This window comes from Carassius auratus, unplaced genomic scaffold (genome assembly GCF_003368295.1).
Source record: "Carassius auratus strain Wakin unplaced genomic scaffold, ASM336829v1 scaf_tig00216860, whole genome shotgun sequence".
In the NCBI taxonomy this organism is placed as follows: domain Eukaryota; kingdom Metazoa; phylum Chordata; class Actinopteri; order Cypriniformes; family Cyprinidae; genus Carassius; species Carassius auratus.
The window spans coordinates 466,675-480,958 of NW_020528772.1; the positions used below are offsets into that span (position 1 = coordinate 466,675).

At 36.3% G+C, this 14,284-nt stretch overlaps 1 long non-coding RNA gene across 1 annotated transcript; it reads right to left on the minus strand.

Moving 5' to 3' along the window:
• Window positions 1-7,795: 7,795 nt before the first annotated feature.
• LOC113099079 (uncharacterized) lies at window positions 7,796-11,788 on the minus strand. The gene is made up of 3 exons (XR_003289287.1): window positions 11,706-11,788; window positions 11,556-11,614; window positions 7,796-8,073 (listed from the first exon to the last, which is right to left on the minus strand). It is a non-coding gene; the product is annotated as an uncharacterized LOC113099079 (long non-coding RNA).
• Window positions 11,789-14,284: the final 2,496 nt, after the last annotated feature.

Sequence of the window (14,284 nt, forward strand, 5' to 3'; positions counted from 1 at the left end):
CATCCCGTGAGATTAGAGAGAATAAGGCTAATAAAAGCAGACAGTGAAGAAAGCTCCATGTCGGTTCCAGTTATTACATCCATAATATAGTTTAGCCAGTGAGCAAACATTACAGAAAGTGCCTTATTATATTGTTCTCTCTCTCTCGCTATATATATATACACACACACACACACATAATTACATATATACACACATATATATATACACATATACACACACACACACTCACTAAGCAATAAAAAAATATATAAAATGTGTCCGCATTCAAATGTACCACCTGTACCTGTTTCCCTTGACATTGTAAACCATTCAGCTTCTTTTTTTATTTCATAAAATAGGATGCTGCACTACGGCTAAAATTTGCGCTTCCTTACTTTTTTAATTCCTGTACAGAGAGGTCACACATTGACGTATCGATCGTCTACTGGTCCCACATCTTCAAGTGATGTGAATTCACAGGTCAGAGTTCACCAAACTTGAACTTTTTTGCATGAGCTTGTGTTTCAAGTCTGAAACATTTGCATGCATATGAATGGAAGTCAATGGAAAGAAAAGTGCACTGTGATTGCCCCTTTAGAAGAGGAATAGCCATAACCATAAACTCTTCTGCACAACGCAACTTCAATCTCTTTTAAATGTCAAACATAACTGAACATTAAACATTAATTCACGAGTTCACGCTTACATATAATTAGCTGAGTTAAGGTATGCGTATTTGGCGTGCGGTCCGGGGAAGGGCTCCGAGCTCGGGAATGGCCCAAAACTTGAGTACCCCCCTCTTTCCCCGTCTAATTATAAAGTGAACTCGAAGTGAGGAGATGGGGTGGAGGAGGGATGCTGATTAACTGTCAATGGATTGAGGTAAGTCAGCGATATTTATACTTTGGGATTGATTACTGGATTGTGGTCCACCAGTGATGATTTGGCGCGCTCCTCCCGAACCTTATTAATGAGAACATCATTAAATGTTTGTTTTGACTCAAAAAAACTAAAATACAGGTCTCCTTCTCAAAAAATTAGCATATTGTGATAAAAGTTAATTATTTTCCATAATGTAATGATAAAAAATAAACTTTCATATATTTTAGATTCAATGCACACCAACTGAAATATTTAAGGTCTTTTATTATTTTAATACTGATGATTTTGACATACAGCTCATGAAAACCCAAAATTCCTATCTCAAAAAATTAGCATATCATGAAAAGGTTCTCTAAACGAGCTATTAACCTAATCATCTGAATCAACTAATTAACTCTAAACACCTGCAAAAGATTCCTGAGGCTTTTAAAAACTCCCAGCCTGGTTCATTACTCAAAACTGCAATCATGGGCCGACCTGACTGCTGTCCAGAAGGCCATCATTGATCATTGCATGTCATTCGGAAATCAAGGTGCCAGAGTCTGGAGGAAGACTGGGGAGAAGGAAATGCCAAAATGCCTGAAGTCCAGTGTCAAGTACCCACAGTCAGTGATGGTCTGGGGTGCCATGTGAACTGCTGGTGTTGGTCCACTGTGTTTTATCAAGGGCAAGGTCAATGTAGCTAGCTATCAGGAGATTTTGGAGCACTTCATGCTTCCATCTGCTGAAAAAGCTTTATGGAGATGAAGATTTCGTTTTTCAGCCTGACCTGGCACCTGCTCACAGAACCAAAAACACTGGTAAATGGTTTACTGACCATGGTATTACTGTGCTCAATTGGCCTGCCAACTCTCCTGAGCTGAACCCCAAAGATAATCTGTGGGATATTGTGAAGAAAAGGTGAGAGACGAAAGACCCAACACTCTGGATGAGCTTAAGGCCGCTATCGAAGCATCCTGGGCCTCCATAACACCTCAGCAGTGCCACAGGCTGATTGCCTCCATGCCACGCCGCATTGAAGCAGTCATTTCTGCAAAAGGATTCCCGACCAAGTAATGAGTGCATAACTGAACATAATTATTTGAAGGTTTACTTTTTTTGTATTAAAAACACTTCTTTTATTGGTCGGATGAAATATGCTATTTTTTTGAGATAGGAATTTTGGGTTTTCATGAGCTGTATGCCAAAATCATCAGTATTAGAATAATAAAAGACCTGAAATATTCCAGTTGGTGTGCAATGAATCTAAAATATATGAAAGTTTAATTTTTATCATTACATTATGGAAAATAATGAACTTTATCACAATATGCTAATATTTTGAGAAGGACCTGTATTGCTGCAAAAAATTTTTTGGCAGATTAAAGCTTTAAAACAATTTATTAATATATATATATATATATATATATATATTGAACTTGAACTCACAATTAGATGGTTTAATTCTGTATGACAATATCAGTGAATGTTTATCCTCTCTGACTAATTTAACTCTATGCTACCAGAACAGAAATCATAAAAACACATTTCAAACTCACCATCCAGACGCCAGAAACACAAACAGAACCAAACTGAACTGGTCTGAGGAACATTTCTTCATCTGTTCACTGAAAAGCCTGTCTGTCTGTCTCCTTTAATTAGCATCACAAAGACCAACAAACTTCTGCTGATCTTACATTTTCAAATGAATTCTGTCCCTGTGTGAAAACTAGCAGAAGAATGAAATATTGGATCATATATCCGTCTACTGGTATGTTAACTAAATTGTGCCCCAGACAGTCATGTAGTTTGAGACGAAAAGTGATCTGATGAAGTGTGTCCCCGGCATTGTTTGTCTGCTGGTGAATTCACTTTAATTCACTGTTAAGATGCTTTGTGTGAAAGAGAAGGTTGATAGATTCAGAAAAGCAGGAAAATCTGAAAAATTCAGGAAATGCTTCACACACAGGCACAAACTACAGGCACAAACACACACACACACACACACAGACCACAATCATTGAGCTGTTTCTCCACCTACTGATCAATCCAGATCCAGAGTCGATTTGGACAAAAAAAAAAAAAGAAAAAAAAAAGGGGAATTACATTTGTGATTTGTGTTTATGATTGCACGTTTATGAGGTTTGCTTGTGTTGCAACAACTCATTTCATAAGTTAATTTCATTGAGAATATCTCAACTGATATCAAAAATATTGACTTTTAGAAGGAAACACATTCACTTGGGGGCTTTGAATGAAGAAGCTAATTTACGTGTGCAAATTTAAATTGTAAAGTATATAACAATTTGTAAACCACAAACAAAACATGAGAAATCGAGCCGAAATCTCATTTACCATTTGTTAATCTTCACAAGACACAGATTGTTATTACTGGATGCTGTTACTTTTTTTTTTTCTTTTTCTGTTGTTTCTTCTGCTTTTATGCAATTTCTGGCATATGTAAAACTAAGCTAGTTCTAGGCTCATAGCGCCATCTACTGTACTGGAATATTTTTTATTTTATTGTTGAAATACAATCACAACTTTAGCTAACCCTAAATTTAGAATCAGGGTCCAAGTACTTTTGCGTCCGTTCATTGTTAGTTTTTTTTTTTTTTTTTATCTCAGAAATGAAATACAGAAATTGTGGTTACAGTTCTTGGGCAACGACGATGACAATGATGATGTTTCACAAGAACACAAGTATAGACAAGAATGCATATTGAGAAACAGCCAATGTGTTTCTGGAGGTTTGTGCGTTCTGTTTCATTAGTTTAATTTCCTGTTCAAGAGTCAAGATGTGTTTGAACATCAAATTTCTTAAGTGTGTTCACAGTGGAATTATATGCAATCCTGATGGCGGTAAAATGGACTGAGCAGATTAGGAACCATAAAGTGTTAATATGTAATGTGTCAGCTATAAATAGTATAGGGAAAGGGTTTTCATAGAGTCAAGATCGTGTGTATGATATTCCTTTGGCAATTAGAGACGTGAAAAGTAGAGGGGTAGAGATATCATTTGTGTGGGTTCCAGCCCATGTAGGTATTGAATTAAATGAAAAGGATGATAAATTGGCCAAGGAAGCAGCTCAAAAGGAGACTATAGATGTAAACATAAATCTATCTAAGGCAGAGGGTAAAAGTATAGTGTGGCAGGAAACAATGTTAAAATGGCAACAGTTTTGGGAGCAGGAAATCAAAGGGAGACACTTATTATCATTTTCGAGTATAGTAACTGACTCGGTTAATATTTACAATAAAGGGGGGATTAGTCGTAAGGAACAAGTTATTATTTCTAGAATGAGGATTGGGCACACATTTTTGAAAAGCACTTTATTTATTTTAGGAAAACGTCAGAGTGGCTTGTGTTCATGTTTGGAATCTGAGACAGTGGAACATGTGGTGCTTTCGTGTAGAAAGTATGACCAACAAAGACAAGAGCTATACAGAGAATTGAGAGAAATTGGTTTGGAAGAAATATTGGTTTGGACTGAGCACTGGTCAATATCTACACTGCTGGACTGTTGTTTTATCACAACTTTAGCTAACCCTAAATTTAGAAGCAGGGTCCAAGTACTTTTGCGTCCGTTCATTGTTAGTTTTTTTTTTTTTTTTTATCTATACAATGTAGCAGGCTAAGCATTTAGTATTGTTAGTTTAATACTGGGTCATTGGAAAATAGGTGTTGGACCGATTGCCAGATGCTTTCTGGGTAGTCGTGCGGTGTACTACTGAAGGTATTTGTGTGCATTTTATTGGTTTATTATGTGGGTGTCCTTGTTGGATATTTGCACACCGGTCTTGGGCAAGGCACCTGCCGGGTAGCTGTACCACCATTAAGCCACAGCATCTAAAAGGTAAAGGTTTGTTATGGGTAGAACCAGTGTGTTAGCCAGTATGCTTGATTTGAACACGTGTAAAATGAGTTTATGTTGTCCTGATAATGCATGGCTGTGTCAATTGTTAACCCTTGATAGAAATGTATTAAATCTACTGTCTGTAACTCTGGCACAAGGGCTCCTTTTCCACTGGTCATCTCGTATGTTACATGGAGGCAGATTGCTCCTGCTGCTTTGCCTTGCCTAAATTAACTGTATTGATAGCTGTGCCTTTTATATTTTCTTTTCTTTTTAGTTATTTTGTTGTGGCCATTGTCTAGTGCCCCTGTCAGATTGTTGTGGTATTGGCTGTACCAGTAGTATATATAGTCTTAAGATCCTGTCTAGTTCATACATCTTGCTAGTGATAACGACCTCTTTGCCTTCCATCTTTTTTCAGAGTATTAAAGCAGCTGCTCATAGGAGAGGTTCCTGGGTCCATCTTCATGCACTGCACCTCGTATTGTAGTGGTAAACTGCTCCTCACAATATTGATTGAATCACTTGTTTGCAGTGGTTGTGCCTATGTGTGCGTGGTGTGTGTATGCTTTTGACTGTAGGCACCGGAGTTTAGACCACGGCAGGTAACCTATCCCAACAGTGAATTAATATGTCCCTGTTACACTGCTAATTATAGTATTCCTGGTAGCAGCCAATACCAGTCCTGGTCATCCTCTGTCAGCCAAGTCTTTTGGTTGCAACTACTGTGCCTCTACCATGACTGTGTGGCTCTTTTAATTGTACCATTTACTAATAGTGTCTCATCTTTTTACTGAAAGCACATCTCTGTTGAGTTCATCTTTTGGTGTATTTCTATGAACCTGCTTGCCTTTGGTTAGGTGTTCAGCAGTTAATAAGCAAAATATATCTTGGTGTGAGAGGCACCAGGTGGCGTAGTCAAAAACCGTTGAGCCTAGATCTGGTTAAAGTTTTCAAAGGGTACAATAACACTTCCGGTTTGCCAGTACGTGGGAAAGTAGACCAAGGGGCCATTGTAACTTTTGGAATCAAGTATTTTTTTGAGTTTACCATGAAAAAAAATCACTTTTTGCGACAGGTGGGAAATGATACGCATTTCTCATTTATTCCTATGGTATCCATACACAGCAATTTAGAGTTGAACAAATCGGACAAATTAAATTACATCAAGGCTTTAATGTGATTGGTTTAGGCACACATGATACAAGTTAGCCATTATGCTTTCTCCAATAGTAAGTAATCCAGACCCTCTCATAAGAAAACCTCTTGAACAAACCTAATGATGTGCACCAAATGAGTTATTGTAGAAATTTAATACTTTAATGATTGCGGATGAAACGGCTCAACACGAGAGCTAACATAAACGTAATGACACGTGAAAGAAAACATCATTGGGTTTGAAAGGGTGTCTCAATTAAGTTGTGGAAATAGCAGATGAGCACAGAATGGTAACAAAACTCAGAGATATTTAGTCACACAGGTGTAGTAGTAACTCTACTTTAAACTCTACTTGGATTACTGTACAAGAACTCAAGTTCCCTTTTTCAAAATATTTAACTTACAAATGTCAGTTAAAATGCTCCAGTTGGTTTTAAATGATTCAGTCTGCATCATAAATCTAATAATTGACCTTAAAAGGGGAATTCATGAGCAACATCTGCTTCATATCATATAACAAAGAGCCAAAGTGTTTTTTTTTTTTTTTTTTTTCTTGCCAATACAGCACTGTTAAAAAAAAAAAAAATTCAGGTAACCAAAAATTTGCATTTAGTTACATGAAGGCACAAATCAAATATAAATACTGTATATGTTGCAGTATTGTTCAAAAGTTTGGGCCAGTCATTTTAATATAGCCATACACTTATGCACTTCTAGTTTTACAAAAGATTTCCATTTAAATACTGTATTTTTCAACTTTCCATTTAAAGAAAGCATCAGTTTCCACAAAAATCATCATTCAGCACAACTGCACTGAAACAATTAAAGATAAAAATGACTTTACATTTTAATATTGTAAAATTATTACCGTATTTAACAGGATTGATCAATAAATACAGCCTTTGTGAGCATAAGAGACTTCCGTCAAAAACCGGAAAAAGACACCAAGTTTCGTAATGGTAGAGTATATCAATTTTTTTTCTGGACATTGTGTACTCAGTTATGGATGTATAAAAAAAAAAAACTAAGATTACCAAGTGATTTATAGTTTGAATTTGAAAAAGAAAACACAAACGAGAGAGTTCAATGATAACAATTGAAATAATTGCTCTTTGGAACAATCCAATGAAGAAATGTCAGGGTAATCTCGTTATGCTCGCTCAAACAGCATATGCTTCTAGCAACACCAAGGTCATGGGTTCGATCCTCAAGGAATGCATGAACAGATAAAATGCATAACTTGAACAGAATGGAAGTCTTTTTGGAAAGTGTCATGTCAAATGTATAAAGTAGATATGTGTATGAAACTGCAGCCTTATGACATGCATTTGTTGTAAGCAAAACTTTACAGCAGGATTCAAATTAAGAGTTTGGTTCCAAAATGCGATAAACACCATTAAAAAAAAAAATCCAGCAAAATCAGTATTGTATCTGGTCGGTATTGACAAGTCATTTTAATTTTAATGTAAAATGTGATATTTGCAGAGTTATTAAGTCATGTTTACTGCCTTATTTTCTAAACCGTGACAAACGGCAGTCTCCCTTTTTTGCAGAATGTGATATATCCACTCAACCAATCACAGCGCACCATTCAACAGACTGTAAACGGTAACAACCAATCACAGTGCACCATTCCACAGACTGTAAACAGTTACAACCAATCACAGTGCACCATTCCATGCACTCGCATTCACGTGTCATTGTTAGTGTTTTTATTAATGCCATTTATGTTTTTGTTAATACAGCACACAGCACTGGTCAACTAAATGAATGTAACATGGCAAAGATGAATGCACTTTTGGAAGTTGAATGTGTTACAGAGAAAACAGAGAAACCTGTAAATGCAAATGTGATTATAAATGTGAGAGAAATGTTTCTCTTAGTGAATCTGAGTAAAATATATCTTTTGAAACTCAAGCTGAATCATGTAAGTGGTTTTTGGTCTTTTCTTCTGGAGAAACTGAGCAGTGCAGAAGCTCAAATCAATGTTTTAAGTTATACAGTATACTTATACTTATAATAGCAGAATCCTCATCACATTTTACCAGTAAGTGTAAAAATGGTTAGAATTTTATATTTTTTTTATTTCTAGTACGAGTGCAAAAGCCAGATGCATTTCTTGCGATCAATAGGCTACATGATTTGTGAGGAAACCGAATCAGTTACAGTGTTCTGTAATGAAACACGTGTAAATCACCTCCGTCACGTCTGATTCCTGTAAGACAAACACAAATGGATAAGATTATTCATATTAAATAAACAAATTAATATTGCACTGAATGGGTGTTTTGTGTTTGTGTGCAGTGGTGGACAGTAACGGAGTAGCTTTACTTCGTTACTGTACTTAAGTACATTTTTCAAGTATCTGTACTTTACTGAAGTAGTTTTATTTTGAGTAACTTTTACTTTTACTTCACTACATTCCAAAGCATAAGATCGTACTTTTAACTTCACTACATTTCATAAAACATATCGTTACTCCCTATAATATATCACGTGCTCCGACACGCAGAAGCGGTGTCTGATTCATCATGAACGAACTGAGTCTTTTCAAAATAAACCTTTAAATCGGATCGCGAATCGCACCAAACGATTCATTTACGAATTAAAATGATCCGATTGCAGCTGTTCTGGAGTCGACCACTCACTGATTCAAATGAACCGTTTAGTGTGAGTCTCCAGAAGTAAGAACCGTGAGATCTTGTGAGCGCGTGCGTCTGATGTTGCTAAAAGTAAGTTATTAATGTCGGAATTTAGGATTAACTATTGTAACTGAAAATCATATTTTTTATTATTTATTTTATATATTTTATTTTGATAATTTAGAATTATTACTGAAATACAACCTTTTTTTGTTTCAAACAGTTCATTGAACAATAATAAATTAAGTACCTGAAGCTGACAATGAAGTAAATGTATAATAATTAGCAAAGATGATTAATTTAGCGCTGTAAACGCGCGTGTGAGGGGCGGAGACGCGCTGCGGAGCGTCAGATGCGCTTGAGGACCAAACACAGCAGAGCGGTAGGAAACTTCACTCCTCTTATTATTTCTCTTTTACTATAGCGATTTATTTTTAGATACGTGATCTGAGTCTTTTATAGAGTTGTAGAGTTAGAGTTATTAGAGAAATAGAATTATTTTTTACATTCTTTGGTCGAAGTTTTCAGATCGGCGATTCGGAGCCTGTTCGCGACTCTGTTGATTCAGATCGGGACTTCTGGACTTCGGAGCCTGTTCGCGACTCCGTTGATTCAGATCGGCACTTCGGAGCATGTTCGCGACTCGGTTGATTCAGATCGGGACTTCTGGACTTCGGAGCATGTTCGCGACTCCGTTGATTCAGATCGGCACTTCGGAGCATGTTCGCGACTCGGTTGATTCAGATCGGCACTTCGGAGCCTGTTCGCGACTCGGTTGATTCAGATCGGGACTTCGGAGCATGTTCGCGACTCGGTTGATTCAGATCGGCACTTCGGAGCCTGTTCGCGACTCGGTTGATTCAGATCGGGACTTCGGAGCATGTTCGCGACTCGGTTGATTCAGATCGGCACTTCGGAGCCTGTTCGCGACTCGGTTGATTCAGATCAGGACTTCGGAGCCTGTTCGCGACTCGGTTGGTTCAGATCGGCACTTCGGAGCCTGTTGGCGACTCGGTTGATTCAGATTGGGACTTCGGAGCATGTTTGATTTTTTTTTTTTTTTTTTTTTAATTCAGATCTCGAAGCAGGAAGTGTTTGTCAAACAGTTAATTGGTGATAAATGAATTTTTTGTCTTGAGGCTTTTTTTTTAGACGAGTAACGTGAGACAGACATGAATGTTTATTCAGAACGGTACTGAAAATAAGTAAATATTGTAGCTGATGCTAAATGTCTAGCAGGCTTGCTGGTGCTAACTTGAGGTAATTTTTATAAATAATGTCCAAATATTTTTATTCAACCACCTATATATATATATAGATATATATATGTGGTTATATATATATATATATATATATAGATATAGATATAGATATATAGATAGATAGATATAGATATATAGATATATAGATTACATCTGGGGAGAAAAGAAAGGATGTGATGTTCAGAACATGGTAACTACAGTAATTATCAAAGAGGGGAAGAGATGCACCCCGTTTGGCCAGGGGTGTTTTTACACCGCAGACAAGGTTTGAGAAGGAAAAAAATCATTAAGAAAATATAATTATATTTTCCTTAAGATGTTCTTCCTAACTGCAGGCCTTATTATCTTGTCATATATAACTGTGGTGTTCTGTAAAACCACAAACTTTAAAATACTTTTTTCTTACTGGTGAAGATCAGATTATCATCTCTGTTTTCTCTCAGGTACATCACAGTGTAAGCTTCACAGTGAACATTACTCTCGTAAGCGTAGTCCATATCAACAACAAAAATATATCTAGACTCCATATAGTGGTTATTTTGGAAAAAGGTATTTTGAGCAGTAGGATTATAAAAAAAAAAAAAGTGCTAATATAAAATTATATTAGCCTATATAAAATTGCAAACATCTATCTTTCAGTACTTTTTTACTTAAGTACATACAAAATTGAGTACTTTTGTACTTTCACTTGAGTAAAATTGAAAAAGGAGTACTTTTACTTTTACTGGAGTAATATTTTATTATTCGGATCTGTACTTTTACTCAAGTACTTGATTTGTGTACTTCGTCCACCACTGTTTGTGTGTAATGTGTAAAAATCGGTGACTTTCTTGAGTTGTTACTTTCTGAATAAGTTATTACTTAATCACTGCAAAAAAGAAAAAACTAAAATTGAGTATGTTCTTTACAGTATGAATCAGAGGCGTAGGCAGAATTATATGTTTGGTCACATGCCTGGGCAAAAGTGAGTGGGGCTAGTAGCCTAGCTAATCAATATTCAAGGTCATTTCAATCTTAATTTTTTGTTCCTATTGAAAAATAAACACACAGTAAAACTACGACGTATATAGCCCCCAAAACTACTGTTACTGTATATTTTAAATTTCATTTTTATTATTCTACTTAAATGTAGCTTATTGAAGGCACTGTGTTTCCTCATCATACTTCCTCCAATACATAACTAAAGTTATTTTATTCAGAAAAGTCATGTTTGTGATTGTTGTATAATTAGTTTTTATGAAATTAATAGACCTACATAAAGCATCAGTCACAAAATGTATCTAAAATGATCTTTGTGAGGAGGATTGGCAAGATCTGGTCTTAAATTCTTTAGACACAGAACACTACACTACTTTAAACAACACTTTACATTTTGTTTCTTCCACAGAGTTCTTCTAAAATGTTACTAACAAATTAAGAAAATATATCTGTGAATTATTGGATTGTAGCGGTTAAGGAATCAAAAGATGATAACTGTAATATTATACAACTATTGGAAAAACTGGAATCTGAGGGTGCAAAGAAATCACAATGCTAATCAAAAATGAAGTTTTTATATATTTCCAGTAGGACATTTTCTGAATATGTTCAAGGAACGTGATCTTTACTTAATATCTTAATGATTTTTGGTATAAAAGAAAAAAAATTATAATTTTGACCCATATAATGGTTTTTTGGCTATTGCTACAAATATACCCCAGAGACTCAAGACTGCTTCTGTGCTCCAGGGTCACATATACTATTGTTATATGATATATAACATTTTTGAATGGTTATAAATGTAAGACTCTTACTCTCATTAGTCCCATGTGTTTGTAGAGTAATGCAGCAGCTGGAGTCTCGTCTTCATGAACTGTAATGACAGACACGTTCAGTCAAAACATGAAGAATATTGGTGATTCACTATTATTTTTACAGATGTGTGAGCTGTAGATTCACTTGACCTGCATTTCTGTGTTTCCTCCAGATACAAAACAACACAATCACAACTACAATCACCAGAGATCCAGCAGCAGAGATCAGCAGTATTAGCAGAGATCCTGAGTGTGATGCTGTCACAGCCAAACACAGACAGTCATTAGTGTGAATGAATATGTCAGACTGATCTACAACAAAAGACAGACTTCAGCTCTGCTGTACCTGAACATGTGTGACAGAGCTGAGTGATGTCCAGATGTTGAGTCTGGTTGCTGATGGGATTGTTGAGCACACAGCTGTAGCTGTTTTTATCCTGATATTCCACCTCCAGAGGTAGAGAGAGACTGATGCTGAGATCAGACACACTGATGCTGGACAATAAACTGTTTCCTTTGTACCAGGAGAGAGTCACATGACCCACATTCACCACTGAACACACCAATGAACAATTCTGCTCTGAGGATGAGGAGGATGAAGAGCATTGTGAAGAGTTTCTGCTGATGACAGGAACAGACAGACGAGCTGAAAACATCAGAGAATAAAATAAATGTAACAGTAATTAATTGTCTGTTTCATCAGTCAGTGTTTAATGCTAAATTCATCTTTTTTTTTAATCAAGATTTACAACAGATTCATATTTAATAACATTACATCGTCAGGGAGGATAATAAAAACACTGTTACTTCAGATGATAATCACATCACAACAGAAACTAATGCTGCTGCTGTTTGTTTTATACTTTAATTATTAATTTCTGTGATTAACTTTAGTTTCTTTAACATGTTAAAATTGTGAAAGTAACTCTGTGTAAAATGTTTGGTCCTGTAGAGGTCAGATATAAACCTGCAGCATCTTCAGTGATGTGTGATTCATTACTCACAGAGTCACTGTACACACCTCTACAAGACACACACAGCTGAACGACGGCTATGAAACAATACAGGAAGAGGAACAAATACTTTATCTGACTCTCAAGATGACGTGATGTCAAAAATATTTTGCCTTTCCTCTAAACACTTTTGTCATTTTATGCTATCTGAGTGAAAGTTTTTAAAGATCTTTAAGAAAAGAAAAGAAAATAAAGGAAATGAAAGGAAAAGAAAAGGATAGAATAGAGTAGAATAGAATAGAATAGAATAGAATAGAATAGAATAGAATAGAAGAGAAAAGTGATCAAATTCTTTTTCATGCATCTTGCAGCACAAATAACTCAGTAGTAGTGACTCACCATAGACAGTAACATTGAATCTGTTTGTGGTCAGTGTATTTGTGCCTTTGATGGTTATTTTATAAAGTCCAGAGTCTGTGCTTCTGGTGTTAGTGATGGTCAGAGATCCAGTCTGATGATCCAGCTTCAGTCTGTCTCTGAATCTCCCGTCAAGAACATCATCATATGTGGAGAAGTGTTCATCCTCTTGACTGATTACAGCTATACGAGTCTCTGGACGTCCAAATCCCCATGCTATCACATCACGTGTCTCTAGTTCAGAAACACCAGACTCTAGAGTGACTGAATCTCCCTCCGTCACCATCTTCACTACATCTGTATCACCAAATACACCTGAAGAACATTAATATTAAGACTTTAAAAAAGTGTTTGTGATTATCAATAACATCCAAAACAATCATTTGAGCTCCACGCATCATCATACACAGAAAACAGTTTAACTGCAGATGAGAATCACGTCACAATGAAACTAAAGCTGCTGCTGTTTGAGCTTCAGTCATTTATAGAAAAGACGTTTAGAAAAACAAACAAACACTGAACCTGAAGAAAAGCTGAATTCATAAAAACACTTTTCAAACTCACCAACCAGATGCCACAAACACAAACAGAACCAGAATCTGTGAAACATCTTCATTGATTTCAGTCCACAAATATGAAGACAAACTCTTCAGAACTGGTTCAGTAATAAAATGACAGATGAGCTGATGAGAGACTGATCTGTAGTAAAGTCACGAGAAACTCTACTGTCGGCTGAAATAACTGCACATCTAGAAGTGTTAAACCGGGTGAACATCCAGCTCTTTGCTGATTTCACAACATGTTAACTTTGTGGCTTTTAGCTCCAGTAGAGCACAGCTTCCTCTTCAGGTCAGGTTTGTTGTTTTCAACAGAAATAAACTGAATCTTAAGATGATCAGAGTCTAGAGAAGGTGCGAGTGTCTTAAAGCAGTGTTTGATCTGCTCATGAGATCCTGAAAGTGTTTGGCTCTGCTCTCTCCTCTAACTGTCTTCAGCTCGTTTCTTCTTCAGTTCTTATCAAATGTCTCAGTTGTGTCTCCTCTCAGACTGATTTCAGAGTTTCTGGAGTGTCTTTATGGAGCAAGAACAGATCACCTGCTAGAACTGTGTGTAGAAAAGTCTTCTCTCATATTTTCATATTAATATTACATAAACACACCTGATGAGTTCAGACATACCAAGATATTGAAATTGTGTGCCAGGAACAAAACGGCTTGAACGTGTCCTCACCTGCACTCAAAGGTAGCCATACATCTGCCATTAAAGCAAAAAGGCTGAGGAAAGCAATGGTAATGTGTGTGAATAGAGTATTAGCAATTAAAGTGCGGTTAGCAGCAACCATGCTAGCCATGCTAACAG